The sequence below is a fragment of the Anabrus simplex genome, chromosome 1 (genome assembly GCF_040414725.1).
Source record: "Anabrus simplex isolate iqAnaSimp1 chromosome 1, ASM4041472v1, whole genome shotgun sequence".
Classification (NCBI taxonomy): Eukaryota; Metazoa; Arthropoda; class Insecta; order Orthoptera; family Tettigoniidae; genus Anabrus; species Anabrus simplex.
The window spans coordinates 40,890,829-40,917,134 of NC_090265.1; the positions used below are offsets into that span (position 1 = coordinate 40,890,829).

The window sequence follows — 26,306 nt, forward strand, 5'->3', positions numbered from 1 at the left end:
TCCCCTGCTTTAAGCAGGAGACTCCCTATTTTATTATCCTTCCTCCCACGCTTTATTGCAGAGACCAATCTCTCATTTTTTAAAGCAAATTTAGTATTCATGTATTGTTGAAAAATCTGTGCTTTCCTAACATTAACTGGAGAGAATTGATGTTCTGTGGACATTGTCAGGGCAGATGCAATCAGCTGATGGTGTTCTCTGCTAGCCTGAGGTCGGTGAGTCGATCCTCATTCCCAAAGCTTTGTGGTTGTCCATTACAGTTTGTGTTATGCATTGTGGGAGTGCAGTGTAGTGCTGTGATTCTGTTAAGTTCAAAATGGAGTAACATACAAATGTAGAATTCTGCTTCAAACTTGGGAAAACACCAAGGGAATATCACAACATGCTGCGCCAGGTGACTGGAAACAGTGCTTTATGGAAAAAGACAGGATGGAGGCTTGTGGAGACTTTCCCGACATTGTGGATAGTTACTCCACCTTTCTTGAACACTTCATTACAGGCGATGAGTTGTGGTGCCTGAAGTGCGACTCATAATCGAAGAGGCAAAGTATGGAGTCACCAAAATCCAAAAGGGTTCATTATGAGAAGTCACGCATCATGATAATGCTCATTACCTTCTTTAATGTTGGAGAGAGAATTCATAAAGAATACCTACAGGAAGGCACAACATCGAATGTGCAATATGCCACAAATTGATCCTGGTGGCTGCTCAGTGTCTCCCTCGGACCTTTCTCATGGGCACACCACCCATAATCTAGATATGTTCTAGTTGCATAATATTTAAAGTTGCTTTACATCGCACTGGCATGGATAGGTCTTCTCGTGAAATAAATTAATAAATTACTAGTTTTTTAAATTTATATGACAGATAGGTCTTATGGCAACGATGATATGGGAAAGTGCTTGGAGTGGGAAGGAAGAGGCCGAGACCTTAATTATTAAGGTACAGCCCCAGCATTTACCTGATGTGAAATGGGAAACCACATAAAACCATCTTCAGGCCTGTCAACAGTGGGGTTCAAACCCACTATCTCCTTAATGCAAGCTCACAGCTGTGCGCTCCTAACCGCACGGCCAACTCGCTCGATTTATGTAATATTAATACATATTAGAGTCATTGTGGGTTCCGAATTTCCAAATTAAAAGGTAAATACCGTAAAACTGTTTATATAAATTAAATATCTTCATTATTGTCAGCATGCCGTATTTACTCACGTATTAGACCCCCTTTTTCCCCCACTTTTACAGCCAAAAATAGTAAAGGGGGGTCCAATATGCGATAACCTCAAAAATTGTGCAGCAAACACATGACTTCTAGGTTATAAAGAGCTAAAATTATACGTGTAAACATTCTATACGTACTGTTATGTAACAGACTTAGATTGTATTTAAGTTATACTGGCTATTTTCGTCGGAAGGCAGTATTTCTAAACGTTAAAGGATGATAAATGGTGAACATGACTTTTAGGCCTACGGTACATATAAAAGTCCGTTTTAGATACTCATATCACTTCATTTGTTACATCTCATTAATTCCTCTGGTGAGGCTGACGTCAGGAAGGGCATACAGCCGTAAAAACTCACTACAAAGATTCGTCTCACTTCATACTTGATCCCGTAGAAGAAAGGGATAATGATATCGTGTTATCATATAATTAAATATTGATACAAAAGAATTTAATGGCCAATCATTTGTCTCTGTCAGTTCAGCAGTAGGCCCAGCGCACAGTAAACCTGATCACTGCTTTCATTTGAATTATCACCTTGCGCCGCCAACTTCCCTGCCTTGCTACCGGCGTGTCGGCATTTAAGTGACGTCGTCTTCACTGCTCTCTCACGCCAGTCGCATCAGCCATGCTTCATTCTCTTTGAGCCATGCAATGCAATCAAGAGCATACAAGGTCCCGTCTTTTTGAACCTTTTAAAAATAATTTCGTTCCCGACTATAGAGTCTAAACAGTGTAAATCTATTCCCAGATGGTCTTTGATATTCCCAGTTGGTGTATATGTAGCAGAAGCCACTCCTTCCGAATAAAGAAGTGCTGTAGAAGGCATCCCAAACCATCAGCTGATAACTAGCATATGTTACGAGTTGTACTTCTGAATGTAATACATAGTAACTGCAAACATTCTTTTGATAACTGCGGCTGTTGAAACACAGACCCTTATTTTTAAGTATATTTCATGCTTGTTCTCTACATTTATCACATCAGGATTTGTGTAAACAGCTGTCCATGAGATAAGACAGACCACATTGTTTAGGTTAGGTAAATTATCGCCCTGATAGTGCCAAAAGTTTGACGGAAAAAATAAAAATAAATAACAGGAAATTATACCGGATTTAAGGATATCTACAGGTGTGACGGTAATGCGTTTTATTATCATAATGTTTAATTTCGACGTTCATTGTCTCTTTTTTTATTAACGCATACCCTAGTATGTTTTGTTTTTCATCTCTGAAAATCATTTAAAGTACGTGGGGTACATTAAAATTATTATTATTACTATTATTTGTTAGGTATGTTGGCGAGTAAAACAATCGTTTTAATTGGATAGCTTTTATCACATTTTAAACTTACTTCTCTCCAAATATATACCTATATTGGCCCGAGTTACGAGATATTAAACGCCTGCTGTATAAATAGCAACAACCGCGAATATTTCTTAACTAAAGTAAACTCGTTTCTTCATCTACAGCTCTTTTTAGACACACTCCCAGTGGAGGGGAGTTACATGTACCGGTTTTACCGCATATCAACCTTCCTGTCATTCGTAAATCTCTGCCAGTACGGTACCGGGAATCGAAGTCAGACCCCCCAAAAACAGCAACTAATTATTGTGCTAACCATTATGCTGGTGGGCATTATTAACTACAAAACACAGACATATAGCATGACTGATGCATACTTGCAATGCGCGGGTTGGGCACAAAACTAGGCCTGTTTATTTATTTGTGCGACGTCATCAGAGCTGCAGTAGACCTACGCTACAGAGGCGGACATTTCTTAACTGCGAAACACAGATGTACCGCATGGATTCGACTCGTTTTCATTGCGTAGGTCATACGGACAAAACTATTCACAAATTTGTGCGATGTTATCAGAGCTGCAATAAGACTTGTACCCGCTTCGAAGCGGAATCGTCGTCGTTCTGTGACGAATTACGTTGGGGGGTCTTATAGGCGAGATTTATTTTTTTCATTTTCTTCGTCTCGAATAGTCAGTGGGGGTCTAATACACGAGTAAATACAGTAATTGCACGAGTTACATCGGAGTTTAAATGTTCAGCTGATCATGTAGGGTTGTGTGCAAGTGGTGCCTGGATTAGCGTGGAATCGCATGCGAGCTCTCAATTCTGCTGGACGTAACAAACCTGTCTGTTTCTCCTCAGTAACCAAATGATTATGAACGAGCAATAGAACGCTGCCTCTGTGGATCCGTGGTAGAGTGTCGGCTTCCGGATCCCAAGATAGCGGGTTCAAACCCGGCAGAGGTAGTCGGATTTTAGAAGGGCGGAAAAAAGTCCACTCGACACTCCATGTCGTACGATGTTGGCATGTAAAAGATCTCTGGTGATACATTTGGTATTTACCCGACAAAATTAAATTAAATCTCAGCCATAGACGCCCAAGAGAGTTCCGGTTTACTCTGTCTGCCATCTAGTGGGCCTAGAGTAAAACGGAACGTCCAAATTGACGAGCAGACAGCCAGATGGCGTCAAATCGAAATGTCTGCACACGGTAGCTGAGGCCATACGATTATTATTATTATTATTATTATTATTATTATTATTATTATTATTATTATTATTATTATTATTATTAGTTCAAAATACTCTGTTATGTCTTCTTCGTGATAACACTAAGATCATTTTTGCAGTTAATGTTTACCTGTCTAATGTTATTGTTAATGGCCTGAGGGGAATAACCCCCCTGTGGGTGGGGGTGGTAGAATAACACCCACGGTATCCCCTGCCTGTCGTAAGAGGCGACTAGAAGGGGCCCAAGGGGCTCTGAACTTTGGAGCGTGGGTTGGCAACCACGGGGTCCTCAGCTGAGTCCTGGCATTGCTTCCACTTGTGCTGGGCTCCTCACTTTCTTCTGTCCTATCCGACCTCTCTTGGTCAACTCTTGTTCTTTTCCGACCCCGACGCTATTAGGTTTGCGAGGGCTAGGGAGTCTTTTATTTTCACGCCCTTCGTGGCCCTTACCTTTCTTTGTCCGATATCTTCATTTTTCGAAGTGTCGGTTCCCTTCCATTTTTCTCTCTGATTAGTGTTATATAGAGGATGGTTGCCTAGTTGTACTTCCTCTTAAAACAATAATCACCACCACCACCACCTGAGGGGAATAAGTTGAAATTTTATCGTATTCATTTTTTACATGGTATTCCCCACCCAGCTACTCATTCCTGCCACCCAGCTGATGAAAATTTATGGGGAGAACACTGCTGCTGCAAGATAATGCATGCCCCTGTACTATCATAACTGTGCAGCAGTTTCTGGCATGTAAGGAGGTTATTGTGCTCCATCATCACTTATTGACCAGATCTGGCCCCTGCCGATTATTTCCTTTTTCCTCACTTGAAGAAACATTGGAAAAGACAACAGTTTTCAGACATTGCCAACATTCAACGCAATGTGAACACTGAACTCAACTGCATCCCACAGGCTGTCTTCGCCCAGAGTATGCGAGACCTCTACTCATATTGTCAGAAATGCATAACCATGGGAGGCAATTATTTTGAAGAACAATAAGCTGTATTCCTTTATACATGTACAAATAAATCATGAAATCAATCATTCCCCGTATTTGTTGATCACAGATTGTATCATTTCTGCATAGTAAAGCCAACTAACAGACTGTTCTTTAGGACATTTACAAGGACAAAAACTCAGTTCAGATAACTGCTTTCTGAAAAAGAACTTACAAGCTTAAAATCTGTTCAGCAATGTAAGTGCTTTGAGTAAAAATTTGGTTCAGAGTTTCCAAAGAGGTTTAAGTTAGTTATGATGGGAAGTTGTGTTCTAAAGCTCAAATATGTGCATTATTTTACTATTTTATGAATAAATAACAAAAGTTACATAATAGAGTAGTATAATGTGTTAAATGTTCTTGAAGTGATACAGGTAATGTCAGTGATGCATTGTAACACGTTGCAATGTCGTTAAAAACCTCTTGATGTTTTACTTTTGAAAGTTGGCACATCTCCTGAATACATTAACGACTATAGGACCAACTCTACTTTTAATTTTATAAGAACCAAGCAAGTGGCTGCAGCAGTTTGAGTCGCATAGCTGTCAGCTTGCATTCGGGAGATAGTAGGTAGATTTAGACCCCTCTGTCGGCAGCCCTGTAGATGGTTTTCTATGGTTCCTCTTTTTCACACCGGACAAATCCCGGGGCTGATGCTTAAAAAACATTGAGACCCTCGTAGCGGTGTTCTCCCACTTGGACTTCAACTGGGTATCAGGCCGAACACCACCACCTTCTCTAGAGTTCTCTTCTTGTATATTCAGTGTTGCAGAAAACTGCAGTTTTTATTGCAGAAAGAAAGTGGACAACTTCTTCTCAATTTTCAGTTCATTTAAAATTGAGTCTTAAAAAGGAACACTGATCACATGGATCTTAAAGGATTCAAGTTGTTTTATTTACTAGCAAAATATTGTACCTTAAGAACTGACCTTAACAGTTATACTAACAGATCCTGCACGTAGATAACGTTCACAAATTTATTTTGTTTCTTTGAATGTGATTGTAAATTTTTACTGTTTCTTACTTAAACACAGTGGCAGGAGAACCTAATGATAAATGTGAACACAGACCTAAACATCCAGAAATAAAAATGTTTAGGAACAACAGTGAATGAGACCAATGATTGTATCGATAAGATAAAGACAATAACAGATCGAGTCAAAAATCCATTCAATAAAATGAAAAGAATCTTGTGCAGCAGACACCTTAATTTTAATGTAAAAATTAAGACATCTGAGAAGCTATATATTTTCATTTTTCTACATAATGGAAACATGGACCTGAAAAAGAACACACTGAATATAGTGGAAGCCTTTGAACGGTGGACATAAAGGAGGATTCTGTGGTTGAGCTGGATGGCATGGGCCATGAAGAGGTTATCAAAAGAATGAGTAAGAGGGAAGAAACCTTTGCTTGCAGTGATCAAGAAACTGCAATATATGAGTTGTTTGATACGAGGCAAGTATTGGAAAGGGACAAACAAGTGTCAAATCATGTCATATACCAAGATGAATACAGTACAGTATTTAGTTTTCACAGCTGCATTGTACTCAAAATTAACTGTTTAGGGCCTGTACTATGACTGTCAGGTAAACAGCCAGATACGTAGGCTTCAGTTTTGCAAACTAGAAGTTAAATATTTTCTTGCGTACTACCAACGGGGTTACTGTAGTAACGTCCTAGTTCGTGAACCATGGGCAACGGCTGAGTGGCCTAGTAAGTGTTCCTGAGAGTCAGGATACCAGTTGCTATGGAATGGGAGTGGGCATCTCGGACATATTCTGAGTCGTGGCCCTCCTTGTGCTCAGGCGGCTAGGACTACACAATTCACCGGTGGTCCATAACCCGTTAGAGGAGAGATCCTCACTTGGACTATGTGGAAGTAGGGCAGCATCCTGCTTCATGAATTTACCGAGCTCAGAACACTTTAAGCAAGCCTCGGACCTATGGGAGTAATGGAGTCCCACTCCCATTTGACAGGCGAGGGACTCCTTGGAAACAACTTGGCGAACGAAATGGAATTCGATGGTGAGCTATCAATATTAATGGGGCTTATGGAAGAAAGAAAGTAGAACTTGCTGAGTCAGCAAAGAGGATGCATCTGGATGTGCTAGGAGTAAGTGATATTCGGGTAAGGGGAGATAAGGAGGGAGATAGGAGATTATAAAGTGTACTTGACGGGTGTTAGAAAGGGAAGGGCAGAGTCTGGGGTAGGGCTCTTTATCAGGAATACCATTGCACACAACATAGTTTCTGTTAGGCACGTAAGTGAGCGAATGATGTGGGTAGATTTGTCAGTGGGAGGAATTAGGACAAGAATTGTGTCCGTGTATTCACCATGTGAGGGTGCAGATGAGGATGAAGTTGACAAGTTTTATGAAGCATTGAGTGACATCGTGGTCAGGGTCAACAGCAAGGATAGAATAGTGCTAATGGGCGATTTCAATGCGAGAGTTGGGAATAGAACTGAAGGATACGAAACGGTGATTGGTAAATGTGGGGAAGATATGGAAGCTAATGGAAATGGGAAGTGTTTGCTGGACTTCTGTGCTAGTATGGGTTTAGCTGTTACGAATACATTCTTCAAGCATAAGGCTATTCACCGCTACACATGGGAGGCTAGGGGTACCAGATCCATAATAGACTATGTCTTAACAGACTTTGAATTCAGGAAATCTTTTAGGAATGTACGAGTTTTTCGGGGATTTTTCGATGATACAGACCATTATCTGATCTGTAGTGAACTAAGTATCTCTAGGCCTAGGGTAGAGAAAGTGAAATCTGTCTGCAAACGAATAAGGGTAGAAAATCTCCAGGACGAGGAAATTAGACAGAAGTACATGGATATGATTAGTGGGAAGTTTCAAACAGTAGACAGTAAGCAGGTTCAGGATATAGAAAGTGAATGGGTGGCATACAGGGATGCTGTAGTAGAAACAGCAAGGGAATGCCTAGGAACAACTGTGTGTAAAGATGGGAAAAGGCGAACATCTTGGTGGAATGATGAAGTGAGAGCAGCCTGTAAACGTAAAAAGAAGGCTTATCAGAAATGGCTCCAAACAAGGGCCAAGGCAGACAGGGATTTGTACGTAGATGAAAGAAACAGAGCGAAACAAATAGTTGTTGAATCCAAAAAGAAGTCGTGGGAAGATTTTGGTAATAACCTGGAAAGGCTAGGTCAAGCAGCAGGGAAACCTTTCTGGACAGTAATAAAGAATCTTAGGAAGGGAGGGAAAAAGGAAATGAACAGTGTTTTGAGTAATTCAGGTGAACTCATAACAGATCCCAGCGAATCACTGGAGAGGTGGAGGGAATATTTTGAACATCTTCTCAATGTAAAAGGAAATCATCATGGTGGTGTTGCAAACAGTCAAGCTCATGGGGAGGAGGAAAATGATGTTGGTGAAATTATGCTTGAGGAAGTGGAAAGGATAGTAAATAAACTCCATTGTCATAAGGCAGCAGGAATAGATGAAATTAGACCTGAAACGTTGAAGTATAGTGGGAAGGCAGGGATGAAATGGCTTCATAGAGTAGTCAAATTAGCGTGGAGTGTTGGTAAGGTACCTTCAGATTGGACAAAAGCAGTAATTGCACCTATCTATAAGCACGGGAACAGGAAGGATTGCAACAACTATCGAGGTATCTCATTGATTAGTATACCAGGCAAAGTATTCACAGGCATCTTGGAAGAGAGGGTGCGATCAGTCGTTGAGAGGAAGTTGGATGAAAACCAGTGTGGTTTCAGACCACAGAGAGGCTGTCAGGATCAGATTTTCAGTATGCGCCAAGTAATTGAAAAATGCTACGAGAGGAATAGGCAGTTGTGTTTATGTTTCGTAGATCTAGAGAAAGCATATGACAGGGTACAGAGGGAAAAGATGTTCACTATACTGGGGGACTATGGAATTAAAGGTAGATTATTAAAATCAATCAAAGGCATTTATGTTGACAATTGGGCTTCAGTGAGAATTGATGGTAGAATGAGTTCTTGGTTCAGGGTACTTACAGGAGTTAGACAAGGCTGTAATCTTTCACCTTTGCTGTTTGTAGTTTACATGGATCATATGCTGAAAGGTATAAAATGGCAGGGAGGGATTCAGTTAGGTGGAAATGTAGTAAGCAGCCTGGCCTATGCTGACGACTTGGTCTTAATGGCAGACTGTGCCGAAAGCCTGCAGTCTAACATCTTGGAACTTGAAAATAGGTGCAATGAGTATGGTATGAAAATTAGCCTCTCGAAGACTAAATTGATGGAATTGAATGTCAGATTGGTGATACAAAGCTAGAACAGGTCGATAATTTCAAGTATTTAGGTTGTGTGTTTTCCCAGGATGGTAATATAGTAAGTGAGATTGAATCAAGGTGTAGTAAAGCTAATGCAGTGAGCTCACAGTTGCGATCAGCAGTATTCTGTAAGAAGGAAGTCAGCTCCCAGACGAAACTATCTTTACATCGGTCTGTTTTTAGACCAACTTTGCTTTATGGGAGCGAAAGCTGGGTGGACTCAGGATATCTTATTCATAAGTTAGAGGTAACAGACATGAAAGTAGCAAGAATGATTGCTGGTACAAACAGGTGGGAACAATGGCAGGAGGGAACTCGGAATGAGGAGATAAAGGCTAATTTAGGAATGAACTCGATGGATGAAGCTGTACGCATAAACCGGCTTCGGTGGTGGGGTCATGTGAGGCGAATGGAGGAGGATAGGTTACCTAGGAGAATAATGGACTCTGTTATGGAGGGTAAGAGAAGTAGAGGGAGACCAAGACGACGATGGTTAGACTCTGTTTCTAACGATTTAAAGATGAGAGGTATAGAACTAAATGAAGCCACAACACTAGTTGCAAATCGAGGATTGTGGCGACGTTTAGTAAATTCTCAGAGGCTTGCAGACTGAACGCTGAAAGGCATAACAGTCTATAATGATAATGTATGCGGAAGATGTAGTAACATTTTTATTGGGTTGGTAATAAGGTTACTGAAAATATAGTGAAATTTAGCGTGGTGATATACATGTTCCCTGGTGTTTTCGTTTATTTAGCGCTATTCCTTTTGAAATTGTGTTACTAGAATCCAATATCAGACTCGTATTAAGCTATAATGTGGAAGTTCAGGTCAAAAACAGAATCTACACATGCGAAGAAATGTTAAAATTAACTATATACCAAAACTGAAACTGTTATAGAAAATAAAAAAAGACTGAAAATGTAACCTGGACGCAAAAATTAAGATTCAGCTTATGTATCTTTTTTTGTCTAGTACTATTTACGAGAATGCGCATTACAGCGAAAGTAAAGTTTATGTTCGTAATTAATGCCACTGATGCAACGTAGGATCATTAATTTTATTATTAATTCAATTTATTGTTTGCTCATTGAATAAGTAGTTAGTTTCTTTCTTTTCAGTACAATGTGAGAATAGTAACTGGCAAACATTCATGTCACTTTAGTGTAAGTGCTTAGTAGCAAGTTGTTATGAAGTAAAAGAAATATAACCTCCTTAACATCCTCATGCAACGGACTAATCACCATGTACAATGTCGTATACCTCTAGTCCACATGTGCGTCGCGGATAGGTTTGGAACAGAACCCATGCTTTTGACATGCATTCTAATGATTAGGAAATGTGTACTATCACTTCTAGTACCCTACCGACTAACATTTAGAAGGAAAGAAAATATTATACTATCGGGACTCGAACCCCCGAAAAAATGCATAAGCAGCAGGCTATGTTACCCCAACCACCACGGCTACCCATGAAGCTTGCTGTTAACTTGCTTGTGTGCAACTCATATAGTCAGTAGCAACAACTTGCTAGCTTGGGAAATCTTGAAGAATTCTGTGATAGCTGGACAGCAGGCATGGCATACTTTATGGGTGGCATGCACCAACCAAGAGTAAGTGCTACTTCCGTAGTAAAGTACTCTTGAAGTCGACATTCGGCGACTTCCATACGAGAGTAAATTACTTCCGAAGTATTTTAGTCCTTTCAGATACTCCTGGACTAAATTACTACAAGAGTAAAAATGCTGAAGAGCACCATCTTGTAGTATATTATTAAAGAAATAATGCACGAATATAGGTTAGAATTTACTCTCACGTCGTGCATGGATTAAGCTAAGTTTAGACGTGTTGACTAATGATAATATCATGCCATATATGAGAGGAAAGAAGTTTCAAACGTTTTTATGGATTATTTAGATTATATTGACAATCTCGACGCAGAAAACGATGGGAAATGTAATAGTGCGTAGGCCTACAGTGTGTGAAAGGCGAGAGCCGTATAATGTGCACATGGAGAGTTTCAGGAACGGTTTTGGTCTTAGGAAGGAATCCTTTACTTTCCTTCTAAATCTACTTGGAGATCACTTACAGCTGAATTCTTGTCTTGTATCTCTCAAATTACAGTTGTGTGCCCTACGAGTGTTTCATACCGGAACATTTCAGTACAGTTGCCGGTGATCTAATTAACGTTTACCGCACAACTGCTGGCCGTATCTTTCATCGCGTGGTTAAAGCACTAGTTGAGGCTAGGAGGGAGGTACGCCTGCAAATGATGATGATTGTTCGGAAAATAAAAAGGATATTCTTCACATTGGCAGGTTTCGACACATTCGTGGGTGCAATTTGTTGTATGTCCGTCGCTCCCTTCTCGATCCGCCAGCCAGCTACACGCGTGCCAGTGTGTTATTCTTCGAGCCTCGACGCGCAGCCCTCAGTGCGCGTGCCCGGAACGTCGTGTGTGCTATATAAAGGAGCTCCTAGCCTGTCCAGACGCCCACTGACCCCGGTGTCCAGCTCCAGAATACACCCTACGTCGAGCACGGAGGCTACTCCTCTTGAAAATGTGCTTCGGCCAGGTGGACTGAATTTCTGGCAGTAAGAGGTCTCACCTCGGGTCACCGCTCCTCTTGCCTATTCCGCTGTCCATGCCCAGTCTTACCATTATATGCCACTATCATTCCCTAGCTAATGCAGCTCCCATTATCGACTTAGTTTCGCTAAGTAGGAACTCTTCAGTCATTGAACTTACGTTAATGAACTCAGACACTTCAACAAGGAAGGACACTCTGAGATATTTACGTCAGTGCTTCTGATAGTTTTCGACTATCAAGAACTTTTCATGTCACAAGGACTATCTTTCCGAAATAGTAGTGAACGTGAATACTCCAACGTGTATATAGTGTACAAAGACAGACTCTTTCTCCAAATTCATAGTTCAATTTGCTTCGAGATAACTTTCAGTTTTGTTAGTGTAAATATTGTAATTTTACATGTGAAGCAAATAAAGAAGTTGTGCTTTTTGTAAACCCAACCTTGTTTACAACACAATTGACTGTGACCACGCGGATATTCCCATTTTTTGCCGTCTCGGTGACAATGGTGAACTTTTCAGAAATCGGAAGAGGTTTTTTATTTCTTAACGTCGCACCGCCAGATAGGTCTTATGGCAACGATAGGGCAGGAAAGGCTTAGGGATTGGGAAGCGGCTGTGGCCTTACAGTGGTCTGCCAAATTATTATACTCAGAACAAGTATTTGCCTTTTGGAAGAGAAAGGCTGTTTTATTTTCCATTGGTAGTTCTACAGCTTGTCCATTCATGAGTTATTTATTTTTTGGAGACTGCTACATATATCAAGAAGTTGGCAAGTCCTGAAATAGTGTCATGTCATTGTTGGTCAGCCTGGAATGTCAGCACTATTGGCGCGCAAGTTGTGTATTACTATTGTTTGTTGATGTCCTATTGTCCTATTGTTATTGTGGTCTATCTGTTCTCTTTTAAGGTTTGTAATTACAAGATACTTTTACAGTAACGAATGCGCAGTACTTAGTAACAAGAAGCCGTGTGGAACAATGCATTAAATCCATTGTTATTCTCAGTTTAGGGATTCTAACCTACAAATTGAGATGGGGAAGCGTTGTGACTTAAGCCCTCATAAGAAAGTCACAATTTCTACAATATTACCCCCCTGTCAGTATAACAAAAGGCAGATTGCATCAATCGTGGGGCTTCACAGTCATCGGTGAGAGATATCACCAAAAAATTAAAACAAGCACACTTCTTGACTCATGCCGCAGAGGTCCGTGTGGCAGAAAGAGGGTAACTTTGCCCAGATTTGACAGAATAATTCACAATTATGCAACAAAAAGTCGTCGTACACCTGCTGACGTGTTAACCAATAAACTTTGGAATTCTGGGATTGCTTTATCGCAAAGAACTTTAGAGCGGCGTTTCAAAGAGATTGATCTGAAATGCCACCGCCCTTTAAAGAAACCAAAGTTGACAATTGGTATGAAACAAAAAATGCTTCAGTGGGCTAAGGATAAAAAAAAATTTGTCACAGGAAGATTGGAATGAGGTTTGTAAAATTGTACGTGCAATTTCCTGTGTTCTCATGATGTTGTGTTTGAGTCATCAGTCCATAGACTGGTTTGATGCAGCGCTCCATGCCACCCTATCCTGTGCTAACCTTTTCATTTCTACGTAACTATTGCATCCTACATCTGCTCTTATCTGTTTGTCATATTCATACCTTGGTCTACCCCTACCGTTCTTGCCACCTACACTTCCTTCAAAAACCAACTGAACAAGTCTTGGGTGTCGTAAGATGTGTCCTATCATTCTATCTCTTCTTCTCGTCAAATTTAGCCAAATCGATCTCCTCTCACCAATTCGATTCAGTATCTCTTCATTCGTGATTCGATCTATCCATCTCACCTTCAGCATTCTTCTGTAACACCACATTTCAAAAGCTTCTATTCTCTTTCTTTCTTTCTGAGCTAGTTATCGTCCATGTTTCACTTCCATACAATACCACGCTCCACACAAAAGTCTTCAAAAACATCTTTCTAATTCCGATATCAATGTTTGAAGTGAGCAAATTTCTTTTCTTAAGAAAGCTCTTCCTTGCTTGTGCTAGTCTGCATTTTATGTCCTCCTTACTTCTGCCATCGTTAGTTATTTTACTACCCAAGTAACAATATTCATCTACTTCCTTTAAGACTTCGTTTCCTAATCTAATATTTCCTACATCACCTGCCTTCGTTCGACTGCACTCCATTACTTTTGTTTTGGACTTATTTATTTTCATCTTGTACTCCTTACCCAAGACTTCATCCATACCATTCAGCAACTTTTCGAGATCTTCTGCAGTCTCAGATAAAATAACAATATCATCGGCAAATCTCAAAGTTTTGATTTCCTCTCCTTGGACTGTGATTCCCTTTCCAAATTTCTCTTTGATTTCATTTACTGCCTGTTCTATGTAAACATTGAAAAGGAGAGGGGACAAACTGCAGCCTTGCCTCACTCCTTTCTGGATTGCTGCTTCTTTTTCAAAACCCTCGATTCTTATCACTGCAGACTGATTTTTATACAGATTGTAGATAATTCTTCGTTCTCGGTATCTGATCCCTATCATCTTCAGAATCATAAATAGCTTGATCCAATCAACATTATCGAATGCCTTTTCTAGATCTACGAATGCCATGTACGTGGGCTTGTCCTTCTTGATTCGATCCTCTAAGATCAGACGTAAAGTCAGGATTGCTTCACGTGTTCCTACATTTCTTCTGAAGCCAAATTGATCTTCCCCCAACTCGGCTTCAACTTGTTTTTCCATTCTTCTGTAAATAATACGTGTTAAAATTTTGCAGGCATGAGATACTAAACTAATGGTGCGGTAATTTTCACACCTGTCAGCACCGGCTTTCTTGGGAATAGGTATAACAACATTCTGCCGAAAATCGGATGGGACTTCTCCTGTCTCATACATCTTGCACACTAAATGAAATAACCTTACCATGCTGGTTTCTCCTAAGGCAGTCAGTAATTCAGAGGGAATATCATCAATTCCAGGTGCCTTGTTCCTATTTAAGTCACTCACAGCTCTGTCAAACTCTGACCACAAAATTGGGTTTCCCATTTCATCAGCATCAACAGCCTCTTCATGTTCCAGAACCAAATTATCTACATCGTTAGCTTGATACAACTGTTGGATATGCTCCTGCCATCTTTCTGCTTTGTCTTCTTTCCCTAGAAGTGGCTTTCAATCTGAGCTCTTAATATTCCTGCATCTAGATTTCCTTTCTCCAAAGGTTTCCTTGATTTTCCTGTACGCAAAATAATATTGGTTAATACCTTTTTACACTGGCATTGTATTTTTTAGGTTTGAATCTCAGATGAATCTTCCATACAGATCCTTGATGATAAAACAAAGTTAGTTCGACGCCGCACCAATGAAAAATTCAATGAAGGCTGTGTTGTAGAACGGGTGGAGCATCCTCTCCCCATAATAATATGGTTGTGATTAACAGCAAGATTAATGACCCTCTGTATATTGTTCAAGGCACAATGCGGAAGGATCAGTAGGAGCTGGTGCTAAGGAACGAACTTTTGCCTCAAGTCTCAGATTGGTCCCCGAAAAATGATTTTACCTCCATGCATGATTCAGCACCATGCCACAAAACTAAATCAGTAACAGCATTCCTACAGAATCAAAAAATTCATGTATTGGACTGGCCAGTCAACTCGCCTGACATGAATCCAATAGAAAATATTTGGAAGACACTGAGGATAGAAATTACTAAACAAGGTGTCATTACATGCAAGAACATGCTGCTAGAAAGACTTAATGAGGTTTGGAACAGCCCATATACGGAGGAACTGGCAAGAAAATGGATTACAAGTGCGCCAAGAAGGGTCTCTGCACTGATTGCGGCTAAGGGTGGCTTCACAAAATACTAAACGTTTGATCATTACAAGGACAAGTGTAGTTAAGAAACTGTTTTTTTCTGTAGAAAATGGTGAATAGAATATGTGTCCGGCTCCATGGCTAAATGGTTAGCGTGCTGGCCTTTGGCCACAGGGGTCCCGGGTTCGATTCCTGGCAGGGTCAGGAATTTTAACCTTAATTGGTTAATTTCGCCGGCACAGGGGCTGGTTGTATGTGTCGTCTTCATCATCATTTCATCCTCATCATGACGCGCAGGTCGCCTACGGGAGTCAAATCAAAAGACCTGCATCTGGCGAGCCGAACTTGTCCTCGAACACTCCCGGCACTAAAAGCCATACGCCATTTTTTTTATAGAATATGTGAAATACAAATGAAATAAAGAAAATGCATAAAATATTACCATAAATGTACTTATTTTGCCAAAATGTTAGCAATTCCATGTTTTTTCTATCTGAGTATAATAATTTGGCTGACCACTGTAAAGTACAGACCCAGCATTTGCCTGGTGTGAAAATGGGAAAATTTCGCTGTGGATGTAGGCGATCTGTATGAAGAAACCACCATCATTTTTAATTTTTCCCGGGTGTCCATGACTTTCTGCTTTGCTTCCGCCTTCGCTTTTAAGTCCTTCCACAGAATCTTAACTTGCTCTTCACTGCGTTTTCCGTCACTTGAAGCAGTGAATTCTTCTGTCATGACTTTTCATGGATTTCTTTTCTTATCCAGCATCTTTATGTTGTGTTTCTTACACCCTATATCCTTTGCATAGACCGTCATTATCTGCATTAACAAGCAGTTATCTTTTTCGCTTACGTTTTTCCCCTGTTTCCTATCGCACATAGCCTTATCCATTTAGATTTCTTTAAAGAAGATACACAAACACAACACTACTCCGCAAGTAACGAACGCTACTTCTATAGTAGTAACTAAAAGAGTAAATTGTACTGCAACTCTCCGACATTACTTCCGGAGTAAGTAACTCCCATTGTAATTTACTTCTGTAGTATGGACTTCTTTAGTAAACGCTACTTCCGTAATAATTTACTCCAAGATGGTGCATGCCACCTTATAATTATATACATAGATTACATTGTAACAACTTAATTTCGTTCAGCATCATGCAGATGTAGATTCATCTTGATGTGTAGCCATCTTGATGCTTACAGTAGCGTCCCCGATAGGAGCGAAGTCCCAGATAAGAGCGTTGACTGCCTCTATAACTTCGGCATAGCTGACCTCGAGAATATTCTCCCAGATTGCACATAAACGAAAGTCGTAGTATGCATTTCCAGCCGAACTTCCAGATAAATGTGCAAACTGCAACATAAATTTAAACCGCACTTTTATCTGACTGTCGTAGTACAGGCCCTAAATGTATCAAATTAAATATTCTTTGAATTGACCCACATAAACAACCTGAGTGCACTCTACAGTTGTACTAGCAGTTGTGCCAGACTTGTAGCTTAGATCCTTTCCAACTGATCAAATATGATCTACGCCACCATGGCTCGAGGGTAAGAGCATCCGACACAAAATCTGAAGGTTGTGGGTTCGGATCCCACTGGTGTTCAGTTTGCCATTTTTGTTCTGTACTTAACATCTCTGATAAGTACTATGGTATATGTACTGAATACAACCGAATACACTGAAAGTTTATTTTAGGTTCATGTACAGAGAGATAGGAACATGAAAGGGAACAAATAATTGGATGAACACAATGATTGATCTGTGTGGAAATAGTGGGCAGTAGAAAAAGAAGACAAGGATAAACATGAAAACACAAAAGAACAAGGATTCTCCACGTCTTCATACACTGTTGTCTTCAAATACTTAAGTTTGGCTTTCCTGTCATCAATCTTGGTTCTTCTACACTCATCTCTTCTCAACCCCTTAATGAACTCATTTCTGCTTTCCAGCTTCATCCAGAGGGTGGGCATCAAAACTCACTGTGGGGCCATCGTGACAGGTCTTCCTGCATCAAGACTGAAGATGGGTACTTCAGTGAATGTTGATGTTTGTCTTCCTGATGAAGCTGGGAAGCTGAAATGAGCTCATTAGTAGGCTGAAAAGATACGAGTGTAGAAGAACTGGGATTGATGAGAGAGTCTATCTATTTGAAGTTAGCAGTGTATGAAGGATGTGGATTCTCCTTGGCCTTTTGTATTCTCATATTTGTCCTTGTATTCTCTTTCCCACATTGACCTGTCGTCATGTCCATCCTATTGTTTGGTCCTTTCCATGTTCCTATGTCACTGTATATGACTTGATGCAAGACAAGAGGTATCAACTAGTTGATACTTCAAGGGAAAATAAAAGACAGACAAACACAGGGTAGAAGACGTACATCCTCGCTGAACAATTTGATACCGCGGTATAACTGTATATTGATTTATTCGGAGCTACAACATCTAGTTCAGATAGCTGTGATGATTGCCAACCTTTTAAGAGGAAGTGGCAGATGATGATGATAATGATGAAGAAACATACATTGTGGAATTTTTACTTCAAACTCTCTTCTGTTGATCTCACTGATAACACACTATGAATATTGTGAGGTCTTTATGCCCCTTATCCATCTAAAACACTGAATTGTAATATATCTGCATAAATTAGCATTTTATTACTTACCAGCTGAAGACAACCCACTTCGCTGGATTTTTTTTGTACTTGCATGCGGTTTTCTCTCTATAATACAGAAGACATGCTTTAAAAGACCACTCTTTATCTGTTTCTTCTTTTATTTTTTTGGCATACATAAATATCTTATATTCTAAGTCATTTCATAAAAATACATTCTTATACACTAGATTTGATGTCTTGTTGTCTGGTGCATGCACAAACAGATTTTCTGTTTGTCCGACACGGGAGAAAGCAAGGTAGAGCTGACCATGTGTGAAACAAGAATCCTTCAAATTAACTCTGCGATAGTGGAACGCTTGACCCTGAGCATTATTGATAGTCATGCTAATCTCACTGGAAATTATAATCGTTTGAAACAAAATGACAGATCATTTGAGATCAGTGGAATTCTTGGTATGAAAACCGATTTACCTTTTTCTTTGCTGGTTAGGATTACTACCTCAATGATATTGTTAAGGAGCTGTTTCAGTAAGTATCTGCTTTATATTCAAGAATTACAGAAAATACTCATAGATGTACTCAAGGAGCAAACTATTAGGGTTCTGAGATCACCATACTCCTGCCAGATGAATCAAAGACGTTATACAAAACCAAGGAGTGCACATCGCAGCCTTCTACAGTACCGTATTTATGCAAATAACATCCACATTTTTTTAAAAATAGAAGCATGAAATTGGGGTGCGGGTTTTATTTGAGTCAATGTTGGCATTTTTTTTTCGAAATCAGCCTTCCTAAAGTTAGGGTGCGGGGATTATTCGGTGGCAGAGATTATTTGCGTAAATACGGTATATTCTCACTCATTTGAATACATTCAATGATGAAATCAGCCAGTTTCAAGCCCCACATCTCCCACACCACCACAGCTACAGGCACGCAACCACTATAGTATATGATGGGATAATCCAGGCTAATAAGATGCACAAACGCCAGTGTGAAGAGATCTTTATGATCTTTAACCTTTATTTACAATCTCATTTCTGTGATTACCCCAGTGAAGATCTTGGCTTGTGTTAACACCCAGGTACTTACAGCAATCCCTGTGAGGTACTGTACTTTCACCCCATCAACATGGTAATTAAAACTGAGAGGACTTGCTGAAACTTACACCCTGACTGTTCACCCCGTTAACCGTCATACCATTGTCTGGTGTCCATTTTGCAACATTGTCAAGGTCTTTTTTGAGTCTCTCATGGTCCTTTGTCCCTACATACTGATACTGTATAACATCATCCACAAAAGGCTTTTATCTGTGATTCCAGTTCTTTACTTATATAATCGAGTTTCCACTGTAATGAAAACGGAACTGTCAATTTTAGGTATGTTAAATTTGATGTCGGACTGAGCGGCTCAGACGGTTGAGACTCTGACCTTCTGACCCTAACTTGGCAGGTTCAATCCTGGCTCAGTTTGGTGGTGCTTGAAGGTGCTCAAATACGTCAGCCTTGTGAGTAGATTTAATGGATAGTTGTGGCTGCAAGGTGACATAGTCGGCCACTTTTAACCCCCATATCTGCCACACCACCTCAGCTACATACACACAAACACTATAGTGCATGATGGGAGATGTGAGGCTACCACCACACACAAACACCAGTAGTCTGCGGTGAGTATTTTTTGGCTGCAAGGTGAAATATACGGACACATGCGTCTATTTTTATATTTAGTCGGTCAGTTTCAACCCCCACATGTCCCACCCCACCACAGCTACCGAAATGCAATCACCATAGTGCACACACACCAGTGGTCTGCGATGGATAGTTGTGCCTGCAAGGTGACATAGACTGACACACACGTCTATTTTTATATGTATTTGGTGACTTTCAACCCTCACATCCTTCATACCACAACAGCTACCCACTCACAACCACTAGAGTCTGATGGGAGAGTCGAGGCTACTACTATACACAAACAGCAGTGGTCTGCTGTGGTTATTTTTGGCTGCAAGGTTAAATATACACGCACACACGTGTATTTTTATGTATTGTCGACCACTTTCAACCCCTATACCTTCCACACCACAACAGATCCGTACACACCACCACTATAGTGCATGAGGAGAGACTCCGTGCTACTACCACACACAAACACCAGTGGTCTGCGGTGGGTTATTTTTGGGTGCAGTTGAAATATACGGATGTACACGTCTATTTTTATACAGATAGATTTTATATGTAGTTGGCCAATTTCAACCCCCATATCTGCCACACCACGATACGTACCGACACACAACCACCATAGTGTACGATGGGATACTCAAGGCTATTACCATACACAAACACCAATGGCCTGCAGTGGGTAGTTTTGGCTGCAAGGTGAAATGTACGGGGACACACACACAGACACACACACACACACACGTCTATTTTTATATATAGATTTTCCAATATAGAATTTTTGGGGAAAATAAAAATGTATAAAATTTTCCCTCCATGTGGTCTGCGGTGGTTATTTTTGGCTGCAAGGTTAAATATACACGCACACACGTGTATTTTTATGTATTGTCGACCACTTTCAACCCCTATACCTTCCACACCACAACAGATCCGTACACACCACCGCTATAGTGCATGAGGAGAGACTCCGTGCTACTACCACACACAAACACCAGTGGTCTGCGGTGGGTTATTTTTGGGTGCAGTTGAAATATACGGATGTACACGTCTATTTTTATACAGATAGATTTTATATGTAGTTGGCCAATTTCAACCCCCATATCTGCCACACCACGATACGTACCGACACACAACCACCATAGTGTACGATGGGATACTCAAGGCTATTACCATACACAAACACCAATGGTCTGCAGTGGGTAGTTTTGGCTGCAAGGTGAAATGTACGGACACACACACACACACACACGTCTATTTTTATATATAATTTTCCAAAATAGAATTTTTGGGGGAAATAAAAATGTATAAAATTTTCCCTCCATGATCACCACTGCACATGGGAGCCTAGGGGTACCAGATCCATAATAGCCTATATCTTAACCGTCTTCGAATTCTGCAAGTCTGTTAGGAATGTATGGGTTTTTCGGGGATTTTTCGATGATACAGACCACTATCTGATCTGTAGTGAACTAAGTATCTCTAGGCCTAGGGTGGGCAAAGTGAAACCTGTCTGCAAACGAATAAGGGTAGGAAATCTCCAGGACGAGGAAATTACAAGTACATGGATATGATTAGTGAGAAGTTTCGAACAGTGGACAGTAAGCAGGTTCAGGTTATAGAAAGAGAATGGGTTGCATACAGGGATGCTGTAGTAGAAACAGCAAGGGAATGCCTAGGAACGACTGTGTATAAAGACGGGAAAAAGCGAATATCGTGGTGGAATGATGAAGTGAGAGCAGCTTGTAAACTTAAAAAAGAAGGCTTATCAGTAATGACTCCAAACAAGGGCCGATGCAGACAGGGAATTGTACGTTGATGAAAGAAACAGAGCGAAACAAATAGTTGTTGAATCCAAAAAGAAATCGTGGGAAGATTTTGGTATTAACCTGGAAAGGCTAGGTCAAGCAGCAGAGAAACCTTTCTGGACAGTAATAAAGAATCTTAGGAATAGAGGGAAAAAGGAAATGAACAGTGTTTTGAGTAATTCAGGTGAACTCATAATAGATCCCGGAGAATCACTGGACAGGTGGAGGGAATATTTTGAAAATCTTTTCAACATAAAAGGAAATCTTTCTGGTGGTGTCGCGAGCAACCAAGCTCATGGGGAGGAAGAAAATGACGTTGATGAAATTATGCTTGAGGAAGTGGAAAGGATGGTACATAAACTCCATTGTCATAAAGCAGCAGGAGTAGATGAAATTAGACCTGAAATGGTGTAGTGGGAAGGCAGGGATGAATTGGCTTCACAGATAAGTAAAATTAGCATGGAGTATTGGTAAGATACCTTCAGATTGGACAAAAGTAGTAATAGCACCTATCTATAAGCAAGGGAACAGGAAGGATTGCAACAATTATCGAGGTATCTCATTGATTAGTATACCAGGCAAGGTATTCACTGGCATCTTGGAAGGGAGGGTGCAATCAGTGGTTGAGAGGAAGTTGGATGAAAACCAGTGTGGTTTCAGACCACAGATGGGCTGTCAGGATCAGATTTTCAGTATGCACCAAGTAATTAAAAAATGTTATGAGAGGAATAGACAGTTGTGTTGATGTTCTGTAGATCTAGAGAAAGCATATGACAGGGTACCGAGGGAAAAGATGTTCGCCATACTGGGGGACTATGGAATTAAAGGTAGATTATTAAAATCAATTAAAGGCATTTATGTTGACAGTTGGGGTGCAGTGAAAATTGATGGTAGAATGAGTTCTTGGTTCAGGGTACTTACAGGGGTTAGACAAGGCTGTAATCTTTCACCTTTGCTGTTCATAGTTTACATGGATCATCTGCTGAAAGGTATAAAGTGGCAGGGAGGGATTCAGTTAGGTGGAAATGTAGTAAGCAGTCTGGCCTATGCTAATGACTTAGTCTTAATGGTAGATTGTGCCAAAAGCCTGCAGTCTAATATCTTGGAAATAGGTGCAATGAGTATGGTGTGAAAATTATTAGGTAAGAAATTCAACAGAATTGAATGTCAGGTTGGTGATACAAAGCTGGAACAGGTAGAAAATTTTAAATATTTAGGTTGTGTGTTCTCCCAGGATGGTAATATAGTAAGTAAGATTGAATCAAGTTGTAGTAAAGCTAATACAGTGAGCTCGCAGTTGTGATCAACAGTGTTCTGTAAGAAGGAAGTCAGCTCCCGTAATAGACATGAAAGTAGGAGGATTGATTGATGGTACAAACAGGTGGGGACAATGGCAGGAGGATGCTCGGAACAAGGAGATAAAGGCTAATGATTTAAAGATAAGAAGTGTAGAACTAAATGAGGCCACAGCAATAGTTGAAAATAGAGGATTGTGGCGACATTTAGCAAATTTACATAGGCTTGCAGACTGAACGCTGAAAGGCATTAACAGTCTATGATGATGTATGTATGTATGTATGTATGTATGTATGTATGTATGTATGTATGTATGTATGTATGAAAATGTAAAAATTTTCTCTATTATCAGTGTGTTTTCTATTTATATTATTTGCAGAATGTGTGGATGTGGAATCAGTAAGGCATTTTTAAAAGTAACATGTCCCTTCAAGGTCACAGTGCTGATGAATGGATCACGACCCATGATCTTCCTGTAAAGTACACAACTTTTAGCAGCCACATTACATTCAGTAACATGGTGTTCGAGTGACCAGGTTGATTACCAATTATTTGACATATGGACATTTTCAGTGCTGTTTCTCTTCACAATGTCGTCGGACACAAAATACAAAACAGTTGCTTTTGGTGTTTGACTTAATTTCGTCACGACTCATTTCTTCGAAAACTGGGCAAATGGCCGTGCAGTTCGGGTTGCGCAGCTGTGAGTTTGCATTCAGGAGGTAGTGGGTTTGAACTCTGTCAGCAGCCCTGGAGATGGTTTTCCATGATTTCCGATTTTCACACCAGGCAAATGCTGGGGCTGTACCTTAATTTAATTACAGCCACGGCCACTTCCTTCCCACTTCTAGCCCTTTCCTATCTGATCATCGCTATAAGACTTATCTTTGTTGGTGCAACATAAAGCAAATTGTAAAAAATTAAAAAATCTTTGAGAATTCACATTCACCAAGGCACCTTGCAGGAAGTGTGCACTTGTCCTATAACATATACCGGTCTCTGTGTTAATTATGTTTACATATATAAGTGAACAGTAGTTAGTGATGGGCAAGGAAAACAAAAGTTACCAGTCAATCAATCAATTATTCAGTCACTCACCACTGATCTGGATTTAGGGCTGTCACCCAGGTGGCAGATTCCATGTTAGTTGTTTACCTAGTCTTTTCTTAAATGATTTCAAAGGAGTTGGAAATTTAACAAACAAATCCCTTGGTAAATTATTCCAATCCATAATTCCTCCTCGTGTAAGTGAATATTTGCACTAATTTGTCCTCTTGAATTCCAACTTTCTTCATAAACTTTCTAAAAATTTCCACTCGAGCTTATTCGTCTAATAATGTCATTTCACACCATCTCTCAGCTGATAGCTCAGAACATACCGCTTAGTCAAGCTGTTTGTCTCTGTGCTCCCAAGTCTTCCCGGTCCACAGTCTGCAACATTTTTGTAACACTACTCTTTTGTCAGAAATCACCCAGAACAAATCATGCTGTTTTCCTTTGGATATTTTCCAATCCTCAAATCAAGTAATCCTGGTGAGGAAACCATACACTAATTGGAGTCTTACTATTGACTATACAGCCTTTCCTTTACATTCTTACTACAGCTCCTAAATACCTTCATAACCATATGAAGAGATCTTTATGATCTTTAACCTTTATTTACAATCTCATTTCTGTGATTACCCCAGTGAAGATCTTGGCTTGTGTTAACACCCAGGTACTTACAGCAATCCCTGTGAGGTACTGTACTTTCACCCCATCAACATGGTAATTAAAACTGAGAGGACTTGCTGAAACTTACACCCTGACTGTTCACCCCGTTAACCGTCATACCATTGTCTGGTGTCCATTTTGCAACATTGTCAAGGTCTTTTTTGAGTCTCTCATGGTCCTTTGTCCCTACATACTGATACTGTATAACATCATCCACAAAAGGCTTTTATCTGTGATTCCAGTTCTTTACTTATATAATCGAGTTTCCACTGTAATGAAAACGGAACTGTCAATTTTAGGTATGTTAAATTTGATGTCGGACTGAGCGGCTCAGACGGTTGAGACTCTGACCTTCTGACCCTAACTTGGCAGGTTCAATCCTGGCTCAGTTTGGTGGTGCTTGAAGGTGCTCAAATACGTCAGCCTTGTGAGTAGATTTAATGGAACGTAAAAGAACTCCTGCAGGACTAAATTCCGGCACCTTGGTATCTCCGAAAACGTTAGAAAGTAGTTCGTAGGATGTAAAAACAGTAACATTATATGTTAAATTTTATTTTATTTTTACTCTAGTCAAAAACGTCACAGTAAACAAATGAAAACTTTTCATAGGGAGATTAACAAACAATTTAACCTAAGAAACTAATTTACATAATTGACAAACTAAATATAAAATAAACTGGAAACATCACTATAAACAAATGAAACTAACTAACTGAAGAAACTAATGTACATGATTTACAAATCACTGAGTGTAAATACCTTAAAAACATCACAATAAAAAATGAAAACTTACAGAGTGGGTTTTTTTTTTTTTTTTTTTTTTTTTTTTTTTTTTTTTTTTTTTTTGCTATTGGCTTTATGTCGCACCGACGCAGATAGGTCTTATGGCGACGATGGTACAGGAAAGGACTAGGACTGAGAATGAAGCGGCTGTGGCCTTTATTAAGGTACAGCCCCAGCATTTGCCTGGTGTGAAAATGGGAAATCACAGAAAACCATCTTCAGGGCTGCCAACAGTGGGGTTCGAACCCACTATCTCCCGAATACTGGATACTGGCCGCACTTAAGTGACTGCAGCTATCAAGCTCGGTCATAGAGTGTTTTAATAACCACTTTAACATAAAAGCTGATCAATATAATATAACTTTATATGTAAGAAAACGCAATCAGTCCATATTAAACAACTTTAGTCCTGTATTGGGCGACATTAATGGCCTCAGAATTTGCTGACATCAGATCTTCCAGTGTGCATGTTGACTCTGTAGTCGCATACTGTTGACTCAGATGTTTCATTTCTTTAAATTACCTAGGATCTGGCCACACTATCTCTGTGCCTATTCAGTGCTTTCTAAACAGGCCATTTCTCCTCATGTCCAAAGGCCAGGCTCTCAAGTAGCTCCATCCAATGTTGCTCAGCTCTTTCTTTCCACATAGTCAACTGAGATTTCTGGTTAGGGAGATCTGTTGTATGCATGAAGCTCTCTGTGGACTTCAAATTGGAAGAGGGAAGCTGGTAGATGTAACATTCCTCTGTCTCTCTACAACTGTTTTATGGCTGGTGGCAGGGGTGATATTCCAGCCAGATTTTTCCTTAGGTGTTGGTTTCAGGCACCTGGTGATAAGTCTGCATATCTCTTTCAAAGCAGTATATACCTACATGCTTAGCATGTGTTGACTTGTTCTATACAGGGCTTGTATGCTCAGCTGCAACATAGCTTGGGGAGAGAGCTGTAGTTTTAACCGTCTTT

The 26,306-nt window shown here is 40.1% G+C and overlaps 1 protein-coding gene across 3 annotated transcripts in view; it reads left to right on the plus strand.

Annotated features, from left to right (window-relative positions):
* LOC136883899 (PHD finger protein 14) overlaps positions 1-26,306 on the plus strand; it is a 319,931-nt gene that overhangs the window by 203,301 nt on the left and 90,324 nt on the right. The window lies entirely within an intron of this gene.